An 18,397-nucleotide genomic window follows, 5' to 3' on the forward strand; every position below is an offset into this window, starting at 1 on the left:
TAAGGCCATGATAGGGTGATGGGGAAAAGGCCATGATGGAGGTGATAGGGAAAAGGCCATGATGGAGGCGATAAGGAAAAGGCCATGATGGAGGTGATGGGGAGAAGGCCATGATAAAGTGATGGGGAGAAGGCTATGATAAAGTGATGGGGAGAAGGCCATGATGGAGGTCATAGGGAGAAGGCCATGATGGAGGTCATGGGGAGAAGGCCATGATGGAGGTGATGGGGAGAAGGCCATGATGGAGGTGATGGGGAGAAGGCCATGATGGAGGTGATGGGGAGAAGGCCATGATGGAGGTGATGGGGAGAAGGCCATGATGGGAATGGTGGGTTAAGAGGAAATGATGGAAGTGGTGGAAAGGGCAATGATGGGGTGGGGGAGAAGGCATTGATGGTGGTAGTGGAAAAGTCAATGATGGGAGTGATGAGGAAGGAGGCAATGATGGGGGTGGTGGAGGAGAAGGCAATGATTGAGGTGGTGGAAAGGGCAATGATGGGGTGACAGGGGAGAAAGCAATGATAGTGGTGCGGGAGAAGACAATGATATAGGTGAGAAAGAGGGCAATGATGGGGTGGGGGAGAGGACAATAATGGGATGCGGGGATAGGAGGACAATGAGGGGTGTAGGGGATTGGGATTGGAGGAAGGGGGACTTATAATGGACTTAGGAACAGTGGGAGGTGGAGGAAGACATTATTATCGCTTATTATGTCTAACACAGTCCCTTAGAATATAGTGTACTCACTTATTATGTCTAACACCGTCCCTTAGCGTATAGTATATGTACTTATGTATAACACAGTCCCTTATTACCTACCATCCTTTCTAGTTATATATGGTGCCGTCCCTTATTATATAGCTTCCTCTGCTGTTAAGTATAGTGCTGTCTCTTACATAGTGTATTCTTTTTAATTTTGCTATTAACAGTGCCCTTTTATTACAAAGTCCCCTCTCTTTTTAGATATAAAATTACTGCTGATGGAGGAGCCGGTGACCAGACGACCAGTCCATCATCTCCTCCACTAGAAAGGAAGCTTTCCTAGCCATCATTACATTATACAGCTAACAAGACAGGACGGTATGTAATAAAAACAGGGCTCTATATAAGTCAATATGTAGGGAACGGTGCTGTAAATAGCAAGAGAGGGCACTGCATAATAAGTGACGGCAATATACATAATAAAGGAGACTATGTAATATATACATGTATGGGTGTGGCACTATATATATATATATATATATATATATATATATATATATATATATATATATATATATATATATATATATATATATATATATATACATATACACATATAATCGCATACAAGATTTCTCTCGCGCATCACCCCTACTCTGGAACTCTCTACCACAACATATCAGACTCTCACCTACCATCGAAACCTTCAAAAAGAGCCTGAAGACCCACCTCTTCCGACAAGCCTATAACCTGCAGTAACCACCGATCGACCAAACCGCTGCACGACCAGCTCTACCCTCGCCTACTGTATTATCACCCATCCCTTGAAGATTGTGAGCCCTCGCGGGCAGGGTCCTCTCTCCTCCTGTACCAGTTATGACTTGTATTGTTTAAGATTATTGTACTTGTTTTTATGTATACCGCTCCTCACATGTAAAGCGCCATGGAATAAATGGCGCTAGAACAATAAATAATAATAATAATACACACATATATATATATATATATATATATATATATATATATATATAGCGCCCCACTCATACATGTATATATTACATAGCTATATATATATATATATATATATATACACAGTATATATATATATATATATATATATATATATATATATATATATATATATATATATATATATATATATATATATATATAGAGAGAGAGAGAGAGAGAGAGCTTTGTCGCCATAAAAGGAAGGAGGCCCAGACACATTTCTTGCACAGGGGCCCCAAGCTGTCAGTGTCCACCCCTGAGTGTGTATATAGAGTATGAGTGTTTACATTCATGTATAATGTGTGTATAGTTGTTAGTGTGGGAGACCTTATTCATTACAGTTACTCCCAATGAACTAAGAGTATACACAGGTGCACTTAAACAAAATTAACAGTTGCATGGGGGCAAAATACAAAGCTCTCTATGTATAAATCAATAAAACAAAAAGTATTATGCCAGTATTTTAGTAATCTACTCGGTGCAGTTTTCACAGTGTCTCTTACAAAATAGGCCTTTTCTCCTAACTGGACCTCTATAAGGCTATTTATACATGTGCATATATATTCAGATGCAAGATGGTACCGGTACATCCTGAAACTGAAGTAAAAGGGCCCAAACACTGTATAAACCTGGAGTGGGTGTAAAATGCAGAAGTGGTGCAAATGTTTATATTATGCTTTTCCTCTGGCCGTTCCACTCCTGGTTTTGGCTTTCACATACTGGGGTAAAAAATTCAACAAAAATTTACAATGTGTGCACATGGCCTTATAATGAATGTGGAATGAAACAAAAGAGCAAAGAAGCATGCGTAGAACCATAGGAACACCCACAATTCATAAAATGCAAAAAGTTTTACATTTTATTAAACAATGACAACACATGCAAAAACACAGCAAAGCTCAAAAACATTTAAAAACAATGGATGAAAAGACATTAGTTATGCCCATGATGTAGCAATAAGTAACCCACACCAAATCCCTGACAGCTAGTACAATTAACTTCACAAGGCTCCAAAGAAGGGGAAAAAAAGGCACACTCATTATAATATGAACAATGTGTTGTAATACCAACATTCAAAAAAATGCAAATAAATAGAACTGCATATGCCTAATCATAGCACCATATTTATGAACACAATCATTATGAGCCATAAAAAAAAGAAGAAAAAAAGAAGGCTGCTCCACTACAAAATCAATGAGTCTGATAGATATAAAAGATGAAACCAATTCCTGTAGTATGGGAGAGGAAGCAGCCCAGTGATTAAGCCCAATGCTAGAGAGATGAAAGAGGCATTGAAGGAGCCATGGAAGCTGAGAGGGAAGTGTTTTCAGGACACAAAAGATGTGCTGAAAAACTCGGCTTATACTCGAGTATATATGGTATTTGGTTGACACAACTCCACAAAAATAAAAAATGTTATAAAGTAGTAATTAAAACATGACATCTAACCAAATATGGTAGAATACAGCGTGACTAGAAAGAAGCCCTCACACAATTCATTAGACAGAAAAATAAAATGGGTCTCGGAAAATGGCAGCATAAAAAATATATATATCTTAAATTTCAGAATTTTTAGTTCACTACTAAAATAAAATAAACTGTACAAGTTTGGTATTTCTGTAATCCTACTAATTTGTTGAACAACACTAAGTAATTTTACCACACACTGTATGCCGCAAAACTAAACCCCCAAAACAATGCCAGATTGAGTTTTTTTTTGTAATTTTAAATAAACCTTGTATTTACCAAAAAAAAGAACAAACAACAAATACCAAAGGATCAAGTAAGCCATTCAGAACAAAAAATCTTTAATCTCAGTGACTATAATTTAAATGACAACGAGAGAGGCTTACTGAGTAAAGGCCTCAAGTTTGCACCCAGTGTGGGTTTTAACAAATGTCAGGCCTTTATAGGCATTAAAACCTTTATGAGAAGATTAGCCATAAAAAATTTTTATATGAAAAAAAGAGTGACTTCTAGTGATGTCACGAACCCGCTTGAAAGTATAGACCCTTATCAGCACACCGGTCTAAAAAAGAAATCCAACTTCAATCCAATTCAAGAATACTCAGAAGCCTTCGAGGCATTTCAAAACAACGTGATACAGGACATTAGGAGTATATCTGACAAAAGATGCAGAAAATGTAAGTATAATTTATCTAGTAGAGAACGTTCAGCTATTAAACGACTCCAGACAAATCATGCAATTACAATAAGACCGGCCGACAAAGGGGGCAGTATAGTGATTTTGAACACTTCTGACTATGAGGAAGAGTCTTTAAGGATACTGTCGGATTCACGTACCTATGAATTATTGGACAGTGATCCTTCGGAAAGGTACCTTGCAGAAATGCAGGTCCTCATCAAACGTGGCTTTGATAAGGGGTATATAAAAAAAGAGGAATTTGACTTTATTAACACCACTCACCCTAGGATACCATACTTTTATTACATCCCAAAAATTCATAAGAGTTTGATCAAACCCCCTGGCCGACCAATAATATCGGCTATTGGTGGCCTGACAGCTAACCTCTCTAAATTTGTGGATTACCACTTACAGCAACTAGTCCCTGCTCTTCCAGCTTATTTGAAGGACACTACTCACGTTTTACAGGTTTTAAACACTATAGAATGGAAGGATCATTTCATCTTAGGGACTTTACATATAACCTCCCTCTATACAGTTATTGAACATGAAAAGGGGTGCAAATCTGTGGAATTCTTTATGTCTGAGGCTAAAAACTTACCTAGCGACCAGATCACTTTTATTGTTGATTGTATTCATTTTATACTCACCCACAACTATTTCTACTATGGAGCGAACTACTACTCCCAGAAGTGGGGGACCGCAATGGGTACCAGATTCGCGCCCAGTTATGCAAATCTGTATGTTGGTAAGTGGGAACATGAAACCATCTTTCCCGAGGGCAGGCTGCGCGCGAATCTGGTACTCTGGCACCGCTTCATAGACGATATTGTTTTTATTTGGTCTGGCGGGCCTACTCTTTTAACTGATTTTATTGATGAATTGAATAAAAATTGTTATTTTTTAAAATTTACAGCAACTACTAGTCTCACGGAGATTAACTTTTTAGACCTAAAAATCTTTATTGAGGACAACACTATCCAGACACAATTATTTCATAAACCCACTGACTCAAACAATTATATTTCATTAGAAAGCTGCCACCTCCCAAGTTGGCTTCTTAATATTCCAAAGAGCCAATTTATACGGGCTCATAGAAACTGTTCCAAGCCACAGGATTATCTAACTGAAGCTGAAACTCTAATTAAAAAATTCTGCCAAAAAGGATATGATACCCAATCCCTGCGAGCCACCAGGGAACACAATGGGAATATACCGAGGGAACAATTCCTCAGACATAAAATGAAAAATAAAGAAAATTCCATTATAGATGAGGTTCCCATCATCACTCAATATAACTCAAAGTCAAATTCTCAGAAAAATTGTAAATAAACACTGGGGTATTTTGAAAAATGATAAAACCATAGGGGAAGTTCTGCCAGCTCGCCCTAGGTTTGTCTTTAGAAGGGAAAACAATTTGGGTAACCTGGTAGCCCCTTCTATTTCTAGATTAACATCAGGCCCCAATTCTCACTTACAACAGCAATTAAATGGTTTTTTTCCCTGCAAAAAATGTGCATCTTGCAGAAAATTGGGCAGTAAGAAACAACTCTCTATTGTGAATAAGTCTATGGAGATTCAGATTCGTGATTTCATCACCTGTGACACGAAGGGGGTGATATATTGTATCACATGTCCATGTGATAAATTATATATAGGTCGAACGATACGTCCCCTAAATGTCAGAATTGGGGAACATCTACGAAATATCTGTAAGAAATTTACAGGTCACCCCCTCTCTAACCATTACCTTACACATCATGGGAGCTCTTTAAAGGACACTAAGGTGACTGGGATTCAAATTGTTAAAAGAAGCATTAGGAAAGGTAACTTTATCCATCAGATGTCCAGGGTAGAAAGTAAATGGATATTTGAATTGAATACTCTGATCCCAAATGGTTTAAATAGCTAAATTGAGCTATTTGCTTTTAATGTATAATATGATGCTTTGTCACTGGAGGCTATATACTGGAGGCTATATAAGGGTTACTCTTGTCTTAGGGGGCCATCCCTGAGGAAGGAATCAGTGAATTCTGCAACGTAGGATTTGCCATTGTATTCTGGCCCCTTCAGCGCCTCATAGCGCTTTTTTGCCTGTCACGTGATCCCCCACGTGACTGTGACGTCATGCAAGGTCCTTCAGCGTTTTCGGACCTTGCAGACCTGCTTTTGCAAGCGGCGGCTGGTACTTCTACAGCCTGCGGATATATACCTCCAGCTGCACGCCAGTCACCGGCCGGGACGGCGGCATGCTAGGGGGTAGCACCCTTTAGCTCCAGCAACCCTTTATATAGCTGTGTCGGGGAGTATCTTTGGGAAAGGACCTGGAAATTTATCTGTATTCTGAAGACTTTTCTCCGTGCCTCGCCAACTTCAGCTCCAGTAAAGGTAACAGATCTCTTCATAAGGTACTTCCTTGCAATTTTGGGTTTTTAACCAGGACACATTTAATTAGCGCAAGTCTATACAAGGTTTATTTATTATTATTTTTATGGAGACAATCTGAGTGGTGTGTTGTCTTAATACTTGCTGCTTTGTGTTCTGTGGTTGTACGCTTTAGCGCCATTGGTATATACATATATATATTGCATTTTTTTGTAATTTCACTGCACTTGGAATTTTTTTCCTATCTTTCAATTGTACGGTAAATTGAATGGTGTTATTCAAAAATTACCACTTGTCCAGCAAAATACACTGCTCAAAAAAATAAAGGGAACACTTAAACAGACTAACTCCAAGTAAATCAAACTTCTGTGAAATCAAACTGTCCACTTAGGAAGCAACACTGTTTGACAATCAATTTCACATGCTGTTGTGCAAATGGAATAGAAAACAGATGGAAATTATTGGCAATTATCAAGACATCCTCAATAAAGGAGTGGTTCTGCATCTGTGGATGTCGGTCCCTCAGACCATCCTCATGGAGTCGGTTTGTAACCGTTTGTGCAGACACATGCACATTTGTGGCCTGCTGGAGGTCATTTTGCAGGGCTCTGGCAGTGCTCCTCCTGTTCCTCCTTCACAAAGGTGGAGGTAGCGGTCTTGCTGCTGCCACAGCTCGCATCGATGTGCCATCCTGGCTGAACTGCACTACCTGAGCCACTTGTGTGGGTTGTAGAGTCCATCTTATGCTACTACAAGTGTGAAAGCACAACCAACATTCAAAAGCGACCAAAACATCAGCCAGAAAGCATTGGTACTGAGATGTGGTCTGTGGTCCCCACCTGCAGAACCACTCCTTTATTGAGGGTGTCTTGATAATTGCCAATGATTTCCACCTGCTTTCTATTCCATTTGCACAACAGCATGTGAAATTGATTGTCAATCAGTGCTGCTTCCTAAGTGGACAGTTTGATTTCACAGAAGTTTGATTTACTTGGAGTTATATTCTGTTGTTTAAGTGTTCCCTTTATTTTTTTGAGCAGTGTATATACAAGCCCCCATACTGCTGGTGGTGGAAAATAAAAAGTTATGGGTCTTGGTAATATGAGGGAAAAATGAAAATACAAAAATGAAAATTGGTTGTGTAGGGAAGGGAAAAAGGGAATGGCTGGACTGCAGTACTAAAACGTGCTTTCAAACTCAGGATTAATCAGTTAGGAAAAACAAAAGTTTAGGATTAATGATCCACTTACAATGTGCAAATACCGGGTGAGTCATAAAGGACGGATGTATTTGAAGTGGCTATAACTCACCACCAGGTGGAGGTAGAGATGTGCGGGAGGCGGGGTTATGTTTGTGAGGTGAAAGCATTGTTTTTATTTTAGTTTCAGTTTAAGCTATGGTGCCGTGGACGATAGAACATCGCGTTTTTGCGTACGACAGTTTTGTCAAGAATAATGAGTGTATCACAGCCGTTCAGCGTGAGTTTCGGCGTCATTTCAATATTCACAGAAATCAAGCTGTTCCCGCTCGTAACACTATCCTACGTTGGGTTGAAGCACTCCGTACACGAGGTACACTAATGAACAAACGACCACCGGGGGCTCCACGAACGGCACGTACCCCTGAAAATGTGGAACGCGTCAGGCAAGCCATGCTGCGTAGTCCGAGTCGATCTGCTCGGAAACATTCTTTAGAACTTGCCCTCAGTAATCGTACAGTAAGGCGTATTTTGCATTTAGACCTGCATTTCCACCCCTATAAATTGGCCATTGTGCAACAGTTGGAGCGCGGGGATTACGCAGCGCGACTGAAGTTCGCACATGAGATGGAAGCAATTATTGAGCAAAACGACAACCTTATTTTATTCATGATTGATGAAGCTCATTTCCATGTCAATGGCATGGTTAATCAGCAGAACTGCCGTTATTGGGCCTATGAAAATCCGAAAGAATTACATGAACGACCGCTGCACAGCCCTAAGGTAACGGTGTGGTGCGCTATGGGCAAATATGGCGTGATCGGTCCATTGCCCAAATCGACAGAGTTGTGTTGGAACGTGTTGATGCCAACTTCCAAGAACGCCTTTGGAAATGCATCACTGATAATGGCCACCACATGGCAGATGTTGTTTTCCACACTTGAATTTGTCAAATATTTGTCAGTATACGTAACCAAATCTGTGAATACATTTATATTTAATAAATATTTAACGATTTTATGATTAGTTTAAAAACGTCCGTCCTTTATGACTCACCCGGTATATGGACAGTACAGAGATTTTTCTAATCATCTTTTTACATTTAGGCCCATAACCTCGATGACCGTTTATCCGAACTCGGGGAGATTCCCAGCGACCACAGTGCTTGGGCCGGCAGCTGTATTTAGGTGACTGCCGACCCATTAATTTCTTCTTGCTATGTGAGCACGTGCACACAGTGTTCACTACTGAATGCTGAGGCGGGTGCAATGAAAGATTATACCCTGACACCAGTGCCAGCATCAGGATGTAATTTGTGGGAGGAGTTAAAGCGCAATTTGTATGGCCCCCGAAGGATGGTATAAATATCGAAATGGCCCTTGGTAGAAATGGGACTCCCCACCCCTGATTTACATCCTATACATCTTTTAGAGTAAAGAAAGTTTAATCATCAGAATGGGGATTCATTACTGTACAAGCTATTATGGAACTCTCTGCTACAACATTTTGTGCTAGTCAATTCACTAAATAAGTTCAAGGAGGGACTAAATGCCTTTCTTGAAAACTATTATATTTCAGGGTATGGGGACTAGAGTCTTGAGATAGTACGCTAAATGGGTTGTCTGGTCCAAATTGATAAGTCTGCAATCACTCTGTATGTCTGCAGACTTACGAATCCCCCGAGTGCATGCACTGCGCGCTGCCTGGATTAGTCGGTTTCAGACCAGGGACATTTATGAGTTAAACATACCTCCAGCCAGTGGGTGTAGCCTCACTCAATACACTTGTATTAAGCGACGCTGGGCCTCGTCTAGTGACGTAATTGGCCAGTGGGCATGGTCGAGAAGAGTGTGTTGCCTCACTCCATACAAGTGTACGGAAGCGAGACTGTGCCCACTGACCGGGATTATGTATAACTCATACATCTCATACAAATCCGCCGGTCCAGGGTCAAAAACTGGTGAATCCCCGCAGCACACAGTGCGTGCATTGCTCCAGTGATTTGTCATATGTGGAGTCAGGAAATAATTTTTCCTATAACATGGGGCAGTAATCATTTGTAACATGGGGTGTTTGCGTTCTACTGGATCAACATGCTTAGCTATAGGTTACTCACCAGCCTCTGTATTTAGTCATTTCTGACGCCTTTCTGGTCTCCATTTTGTGACCCTAACTTCCGACTTACTGGAAGTCAGAAGTAACGGTCACATGCTCTCAATGTTAGTCTATGAGTCTTCCTGGCTCTTATAGACTTACATGTAGAGATGAGCGAACGTGTTCAGTTGTTATCCAAGCATACTTGGGTGCTGAGTGTCTTTGATGTGCTCGAAAAGTATGTTCGAGTCTCCACGACTGCATGTCTCGCGGCTGTTAGACAAGCAATCCCTGCATGTGTTGCAGCTAACAAAACAGTCGTAGTTCCTGCATCACTACTTACATGTACTAGTGACTTCCGTATCGTCCAGCAAACACTGGAGCAATCCGGCAGTTCACACTGAAGCGTTGCCTATAAAAGATGAAGATGGCGGCTGTCAAGTATAATACCAGGGTCAAAGAACTTAGAATTGCACCACTTCAGCGCTGCAATAAAACAAAACTCAGGATTGGTGCTTTAAAGCTATGAAACAATTATACACTATTTTGTTGGACCATATATTTTCATATTCTTCCTACGCATGTAGTCATTGCCTGGTTGTTCTTTTCTAGCTTTGTTTTCTAAATTCATCCTTTAATTTTTATGTCTTTATTCCCTTTTGCTACTACTGCCTGTACAAATCCTGGTTTCTTTTGTCTGATAAAGACATTTTCTCTTGAAGATGAATAAATAACTCTGTGAATTAAGTTCACCGCAGGGCTCAAAGCCTCCAGCAATTCCTGATATCGCAGTATGTGTATTCAATTTAATGTGTACAATCACGTACACAATAGACGTTTTCATTACTACTTAAGCCCCCTTTACATTTAGCGTTGCGCCAGCGATCCGACCAGCGATCAGACCCGGTCAGGATCGCTGGTGCATCGCTAAATGATCGCTAGTGAGCTGTCACACAGGCAGATCTCACAGCGATGCAGCAGCGACGCAGCGCACGATACTCACCTTTCACACACAGCTATCCTGACATCCTCCCGCTCGCCTCCACGCGTCGCTCGTTGGCGCCAGCAGGAAGCCCAGCAGGAAGCGTCCAACGAGAAATGGAGCCGGACATTCTCGCGCGATCAGCGATGACAGCGGGGGAGCCGGTTGGAGTTAAGTATCACACATAGCGATATCGCTAGCGATATCGCTATAACGTCACAAAATCGGTGACGTTATAGCGATATCGCTAGCGATATCGCTATGTGTAAAACCCCCTTTAGGAAGTAATCTGGAAAGAGCAGCAAATACTTTGTTTCATTCCAAACCTTCAATATCCAAACCTCAGGCTTGCAATAGGCATGGGAAAAAAAATCAATTTTGGGAATGCTGTGAAATACAGTATTTTTGTTCCTCAAAGTCTTTTTATTTCAGCAGTGAGTATGGAATACAATTGATGCTAATAATAATAGTAATAATGCAAGTGCAGATAACACTTAACAGCTTTGCTGGTACACTGACCTACAAGACAGGGTAAGGTAATTTATATCATATGCTCCACAGGGAAGGGGCGAGGGAGCACACAGTCTAGCATAAAGCGCAATTATAGCCTGAACAACACAAATGGATTTTAAAGGCACAGCTAGAATTACATTGAATTTCCTGCAATATATGCATAGCAAATCAATCACTTCTACAAAACCAATATATTCCAAGAGCAAGGTGCAGAACATTGTATTCAGCACATCAGTCTATGTCTAGGTGGAGCACACAATATCATTTATGTGTCCAAAACATATTCTTGCCTACATTCCTAAATTTTAGTGGATAATTCAAGGTTTTAAAGAGGTCTACTATAGTGATGGACGAGCACGAAAATGCTCAGGTACTCATTGCTCGGGTTGAGCAAATCGGAATGCTCGGGTGCGCAACCCGAGCAACGAGCCTAATGTAAGTCTATTGGGAACTTGAGCATTTTTACCACGGCCCCCCAAGCGGTCTGCAGATGGACTAAAAATTGCGGAAATCGATGGGAACAGCATGGAGAAGACCCCAGGAAGCATTTCTGACTCCCAGGTCACTGCTGTTTTCAATGTTGCCAGAGTCTTACGCCACTTTTACAGACTCACAATAATACATACAAAAACAAACCCAAAATGGATTTTCCTGGGAAATATGTTAAGGAACATCCTTTCCAGGGTAATGACTTGTATATAAGGAAAAATAACCAAAAACAAGAATTCTCCTTCACCACTTGGACTATGTTCACACGTAGCGTTTTTGATGCGGTTTTCAACCTTAGCATTGCTTTCAACCAACACAAATGCATTCACTTGTAAATGTCATTTTACAACCTTATCTGGCCATGTAAGTCACAAAGCCTATTTTATAGGGCCATCAGGCGGCCTTTACTATTCTAAAATGGCTAGCAGTTAGCCTTCACTATTCTTAGAGAACCATCAGCCAGCTATGCTTGGTTGTTCCCATTATTAAACAGTGGGTCTCCTATACTGTTGTGTATGTAGTGAGTGGCAGTGCTGCCAAAACTTGGATGCACACCAATACCCCTTTGAACAGACGTAAATGAGTCACCTGAAAGCAATGTTCCTATTATTAGGAAGTTGATACTCCAATACTGTTTGCCCATGAAGTGAATGCAATGCCTGCCCTGGCCAAAATTTATATGCACCCCAATAACCCTTTGAACAGACGTAAATGAGTGCCACCTGAAAGCAATGTTCCCATTATTAGGAAGTTGATACTCCCATACTGTTTGCCTATGCAGTGACTACAACACCTGCCCCAAATGTGGATGCATCCCAATAACCCTTTGAACACATGTACAGGATGGCCACCTGAAAGCAATGTTCTCATTATTAGGAAGTTAAAACGACGGGAGGTATCACTCTTGAGCTGCTGAGATAGAATCCTTAAAATTGAAACGTTTATTAGAACGGTTTACAAGTCAACGCTTTTCGAGGTCACACCGGACCTCTTCATCAGGACAAACCTCAAAACCGCGTTGACTTGTAAACATGTTCTAATAAATGATTTGATTTTAAGGATTCTATCTCAACAGCACATGAGTGATACCTCCCGTTGTTTTCCTTCTACCTGTGGTTGTACTCTCGACCGGTATCTGTACAGCAGCTGTTACATGCTGTTCATGTGTTGCCATTAAGCAACACAGCAAGGTGAGTGCATCTCACTCTTTCCCTACTCCCTATTGTCATTGGATAAGACCCTATTGCGCTTTTTTCTTCCCAGTTATATTCCTATTATTAGGAAGTTGGTACTCCCACACTGTTTGCCCATGAAGCGAATGCAAGGCCTTCCCCAAATGTGGACGCACTCCAATAACCATTTGAACACACGTAATTGAGTGCCTCCTGAAAGCAATGTTCCTATTATTAGGAAGTTGGTACTCCCATACTGTTTGCCTATGCAATGAATGCAACACCTGCCCCAAATGTGGACACACCCCAATAACCCCTTGAACACACGTAAATGAGTGCCACTTGAAAGTAATGTTCCCAATATTTGGAAGTTGGTACTCCCATACTGTTTGCCCATGAAGTGAATGCAAGGTGCTCCCCAAAAGTTGTCGCACTCCAATAACCCTTTGAACAGACATACAGGATGGCCACCTAAAAGCAATGTTCTCATTATTAGAAAGTGGATACTCCCATACTGTTAGCCTATGATTTTCACGTTGTAATATGGAAAGGATCTGGACTGGCTGTATTCTGCAGTGCCAACAAGCAAATGGAGCAAAAAAACCCAGTTATTCCTGATACCTGGGGCTATGTATATACGGTAAATATCTGTAATAGGCAGCAGCAGGAGACAGTACTGGAATGGACCTTCTTGCTATATGCAATGAAGTCTGCCACATACACTGCCTGCCTATCTAGCACTGATATCTATGCACTTTGATTAGTCCTCAGAAGGACTGTTGGTTTAGATGGATTTGTGTATGAAATATGGTATACCCACACTAACTAAAACACAAAATCTGTCCCCATCTCTGAGGTAACTCTCCCTACACTGCATGATTCCAGAGAAGACTGACGCTGTGCGGCCAGTCAATCACTAATTCCACAACCAACATGACTGCGGCATTACAGTGTGTGGCAGACAATCCCTGCATGTTGATTGGCTCTGTAAAGAGCGCCAAACATGCAGGGCGGAGACCCGAGCTCCCGCCGAGCAACCCTGGAAATGCTCAGCGCTCGCCAAGCATCTTGAGCAGTGAGATGCTTGGGTGAGCACCAAGCACTTACGAGCATGCCCGCTCATGACTAGTCTCCTATGATAATTCTGTTTTTCAGTTCTGACTTCATATTTTTCTCTATGATAACATTTGCTGCAGATAAATTTAATACTACTAGTATACAAAGCTGAAATTTCAAGTTAAAAGACCATAACTATCATTTCTGCTGACTTGCTAGTGGGAGGTAATTCTACAATAAAATAAAATTCCATTTTTTTTATTCATTAACATAGAATCTTAGTTTCTACATTCGCTAATTCTGCATCATTCCCTGTCAATAGTTTGTTAATTATAAAAATTCATCTTATTTTCCCCAGGTAAAATGTTCTGAAATACTTCGCTAATTTTCACAGGCACAGCGATATATTTGACATATCTCTATTTAGGGAGACATGCAGTGACAATGTATTATTCTATAGGATCAGAAACAAGCCAATCTTGTGGATTATTTAACATATACTAAGATAATTATGTATTTGCATTGAACATTTTAGATTAAATGTGACTCAGGGAATCATCGTTCATGACATGACTCTAGAGCAGTGGTTTTCAACCAGTGTTCCGCGGCACACTAGTGTGCCGCGACACATGGTCGGGTGTGCCGCGTGTCCGCATGGCTAATTTACATGCGATGCAAATTAGCCATGTGGAGGCAAGCAGGGCGGCGGGTCGGAGAGGCAGCAGTCCCGTGTTCCTGTGTCGCTTCCTCCTTGACACAGCAGTCAGCGGCGCGGCTGGATGACATCATCATTCAGCCCCGCGGCTGCTGTGCCAGTGAGAGGAAGCTGCCGGTGAGGAGAGGTGAGGGGTGTGTGTGTGTGTGTGTGTGTGTGTCTAGGTGAGAGGTGTGTGTTTGTGTGCGTGTGTAGGTGAGTTGATGGATGTGATGAGAAGCAATGATGGGAGTCATGGAGAAGGCGGTGATGGGGAGAGGGCAATGGAGAAGGCGGTGATGGGGGTGATAAGAAGGCGGTGGTGGGGAGAGGGCAATGATGGGGTTGTCAAAAGGGCAGTAATGGGGTGGTGGGGAGAAGGAAATGATGGAGGTAGTGGAATGGGCAATTTCTACATGAAGGGGATTATGATGGGGCATATTACTACAAGAAGGTGATAATGATGGGGCATATTACTAAAAGAAGGGGATAATGATGGGGCATATTACTAAAAGAAAGGGATAATTATGTGGCTCATATACTGCAATATAAAGGGGTACAATGAGAAATACTATGGCCATGAGGCTGGAGTACAAGCGCCGGCTCATATACTATATATATATATATGGTATATGCTGATAATTATGTGGCTCATATACGTGGGACTGTATGTATGACTTTACATGGGACTGTATATATATATGGGAATACTGAGTGAGTAAAAATACATTTAGAATCTATATTATTAACTATATGTATAATATGTACTGTTTTAGTGTCATTTTGTGCCATTTTGGTTGGTGGTGTGCCCCGGGATTTTTTACGTATAAAAAGTGTGCCGCGGCTCAAAAAAGGTTGAAAATCACTGCTCTAGAGCAATACATATGTATTTGTCAAGTACAACGGGTTTCAATTATAAGCTTTAAAGTAACAAATACAAATTGAAGACTATAAAATATGTCCAAGACTCTCAAAGCCCAAGGGCTACTAGCTGCCATACAGTATATAATCTGATTTGATACCAACAGACATTGTTTTGTGGGAATCTCTCACATTCCCATATGCAAGTGTAAAATGATGAGAAGCAGCAATAAATCAGTGAAGGAGAATTTCAAAACAATTTTTCAAATAAAGCTGACTAGTGCAAAATTGTGAATTCTTATGCCAGTCTTCAGCCTCAAGCTGCACTTCTGTCTTTGCAGGAAAGTATTTAAAGAAGCCCTATACTCACCTACAGCCATCTTCTCCAGTATCCAACACGGTTCCAGTTCTCTTCTGAGAGTCTGAAAAGCAGTGACAGCAATCTGGATCACTCTATGCATGAGCCGGAAGTCTCTTTTACAATGTAAGCATATGGTGCCACACTCTGACATTCCATAAGGTTACATGGTAAAAGACACTTATGGGTCACACAGAGTACAATGTGATCCAGAGAGTTTGAATAATTATCATGTGACTCAGAAGGCGACTGGAATGGCACTAATAATGGAGTAAGTGGCACTGCGTAAATATATTAACACACTGACACTACAGTGCATACACATATATACAGCTTTAAGGGAATCTGTCAGTGGGATCAACCCTCCTAAGCCATCTATATGGGCATGTAGGTCATAGAAAGTTGAATAAATTGATACCATGACATTTGCGATCCGATTGATTCCAGAGAAATCTGTTGGTTTTTTTAATATATAAATGAGCTGCTAAGATCTATGGGTCAGATACAGATCTCAATGAGAATCTGCCTCCAGAGCTTATTAAAAATGAAAGGAGGTGTTACCAGTGTGAGACCTATAGATCAGGAAAGCAAACTGTCAATCATTACAAATGTCTCACACTGGTAATATCTCCTTTATTTTGAAATAAGCTCTGGAGGCAGATTCTTGTGGAGATCTATATTTGACCCATAGTTCTTAACAGCTTATTTATATAGATAGTGGCGTTTTTCTCTAGAATAAGACATCAGATCGCAGATATCAAGGTATCATTTTAGTCAACTTCCTATGACCTGCATGTCCATATAAATGCCTTAGGAAAGTCAATTCTACTGACAGATTGGCTTTAAAAATAAAAGTGTTTAGGAGTGCTTCTTTAACCCCTTCACAACATCCTTTCACCCATTCCTGCAATGTACAGCATCACGATAGCAAGGTCTATCACTGAGCTCTGACGCAATCAAAAGCGGATGTCAGTGCTATATGAGAACTGACACCCTGCAGCAACGCCTACAATTGGTGATAGTGCCGATCGCAGCTGTCTATAGTGACATCAATCAGCACAGCAGAGGGAGGGAGCGCCCTCACTGCTCCAATCGGCACAACACGATTGTAATTTCATTGTGTGGATTGTCTCCATGGTGAACCCAAGGCAAAAGATGGCCATGGGGTCTCACCCAGGTATGATGGTCTATAAGCTCCTATTCAGAGCAGGAGCTGTACGCCACATCCATATGTGTGATGCACTGATCTAAAGCACTGCAATGCAAAAGCATTGCTGAGAATCAGCTGAGCAATCAAGGCAAGTAATTTGATACCCCAACCTGGGACAAGGTAAAAAAGTAAAAAAAAAAAAAAAGTTTTAAAAAATTGTAAAGATTGCAAAGAAAGTGGGCAAAAAAACTCCTTCTTCAGCACACAGCCAAACAAAAAGTAGAATAAAATGGTGTCCGTCTTTTTAAGCGTGTATAAAAGCACGGTAGACTATAAAAAAAAAAAGGATACTGCTGAACAGAGGCCAGACGGAGTCCAGAGTAAATCTTTTGTCTCATTATAGTGAATAGAACACTCGGAGGTTTCATCTGAATTATGTTATTCAGAGAGTTAGGCTGGAGTCACACTAACCTGCGCAAAATACGGTCAGTATTTTACATGCGTAATACGGATGACAGACCCCTAAACAGTGCTCCGTATGTCATCCGTAATCAAGGTGTGGTCGCGTATTTTGCGCATGTCAGCATCCATATGTAATCCGTATGGCATCCGTATGGCGAGATTTTCTCGCAGGCTTGCAAAATGGACATATAATGGAGCCCTATGACAGGGTTTCTAACAGAAACCAAAGAATAGATATAGACTCATATATATATATATATATATATATGCATTCTATGTATTCTATGTGTCTATATCTATTCTTTCGTTTCTTTATTAAAACGGTCAGTGTGAGTTAACGGTATAGCGCACTGAATTGCCGGCTTTGCTAAAAGACACCAGGTGCGTATTTCTCGCAAGTCACATGAGTGGTCCGTGTGTAATCCGTATTTTTTGCGCACCCATAGACTTGCATTGGCGTATTACGGGCGTAGTACGCTGACAATCGCAGCATGCTGCGATTGGCACGGAGCGTAGGATACTGAGGAGAAATATACGCCTGGTGCAAGTGACCCCATAGAAAATCATTTGTCCGTGTCTAATGCGTGCTTTTAGCGCCTCTCACTCAGCCGTATTCCTCGCCAGTGTGACCCCGGCCTTAGATAGAAACCCGGTTGTAAGTACTCAGATTAGTAGAGATCGCAATAAGGCGCATATTTATCCTGCGCTCTGCACTAAGCGCTTACACTGGGGTTTCCGTGTAAATCTCTGAAATAAGTGATTCAGACAGATCCCTTGATAGAAGATTCCCTATAATGAGTCACAGAGGCACTGTGGACGCCATGGGACTTGTGTTCCAGAGGTGTCCGTCTTTTTAGGATTGCATAAATGTGCCGTTGGCCACAGTTTTGTGCACTTCTGAAAAGAAGGACAATGCTGAAGAGGCCAGACGGAGTCCAGAGTAACTCTGCTACATCATTATAGTGAATGGATCCCTCGGGCAGGGTTGGGATTCGGCCTGTTCTCCCCGGTTCGATGGAACCGCTTGTTAAAAAAGCAGCCGGTTCCCCGAACCAGGAAGATTCTGAGCCGCGATCCGGTACTGCCAGGGCCGGTGTCAGCACCCGGCGCACTCAAGCAAAGTG

General features: G+C 41.4%; 1 protein-coding gene across 12 annotated transcripts in view; it reads right to left on the reverse strand.

Moving 5' to 3' along the window:
• The window catches only part of KCNG2 (potassium voltage-gated channel modifier subfamily G member 2), a 393,620-nt gene that overhangs the window by 273,391 nt on the left and 101,832 nt on the right, over nucleotides 1-18,397 (reverse strand). Inside the window, exon 3 of one of the 12 annotated variants that reach the window (XR_012230510.1) lies at nucleotides 9,880-9,948. The exons of the other annotated variants lie outside the window; for them this stretch is intronic. The gene's annotated coding sequence lies outside the window, so the exon portion shown is untranslated. The remainder of the gene's footprint in view (nucleotides 1-9,879; nucleotides 9,949-18,397) is intronic. 12 annotated transcript variants of the gene reach the window in all.

The sequence above is a fragment of the Dendrobates tinctorius genome, unplaced genomic scaffold, assembly GCF_039654945.1.
Source record: "Dendrobates tinctorius isolate UK_male_01 unplaced genomic scaffold, ASM3965494v1 ptg000004l, whole genome shotgun sequence".
Lineage (NCBI taxonomy): Eukaryota > Metazoa > Chordata > Amphibia > Anura > Dendrobatidae > Dendrobates > Dendrobates tinctorius.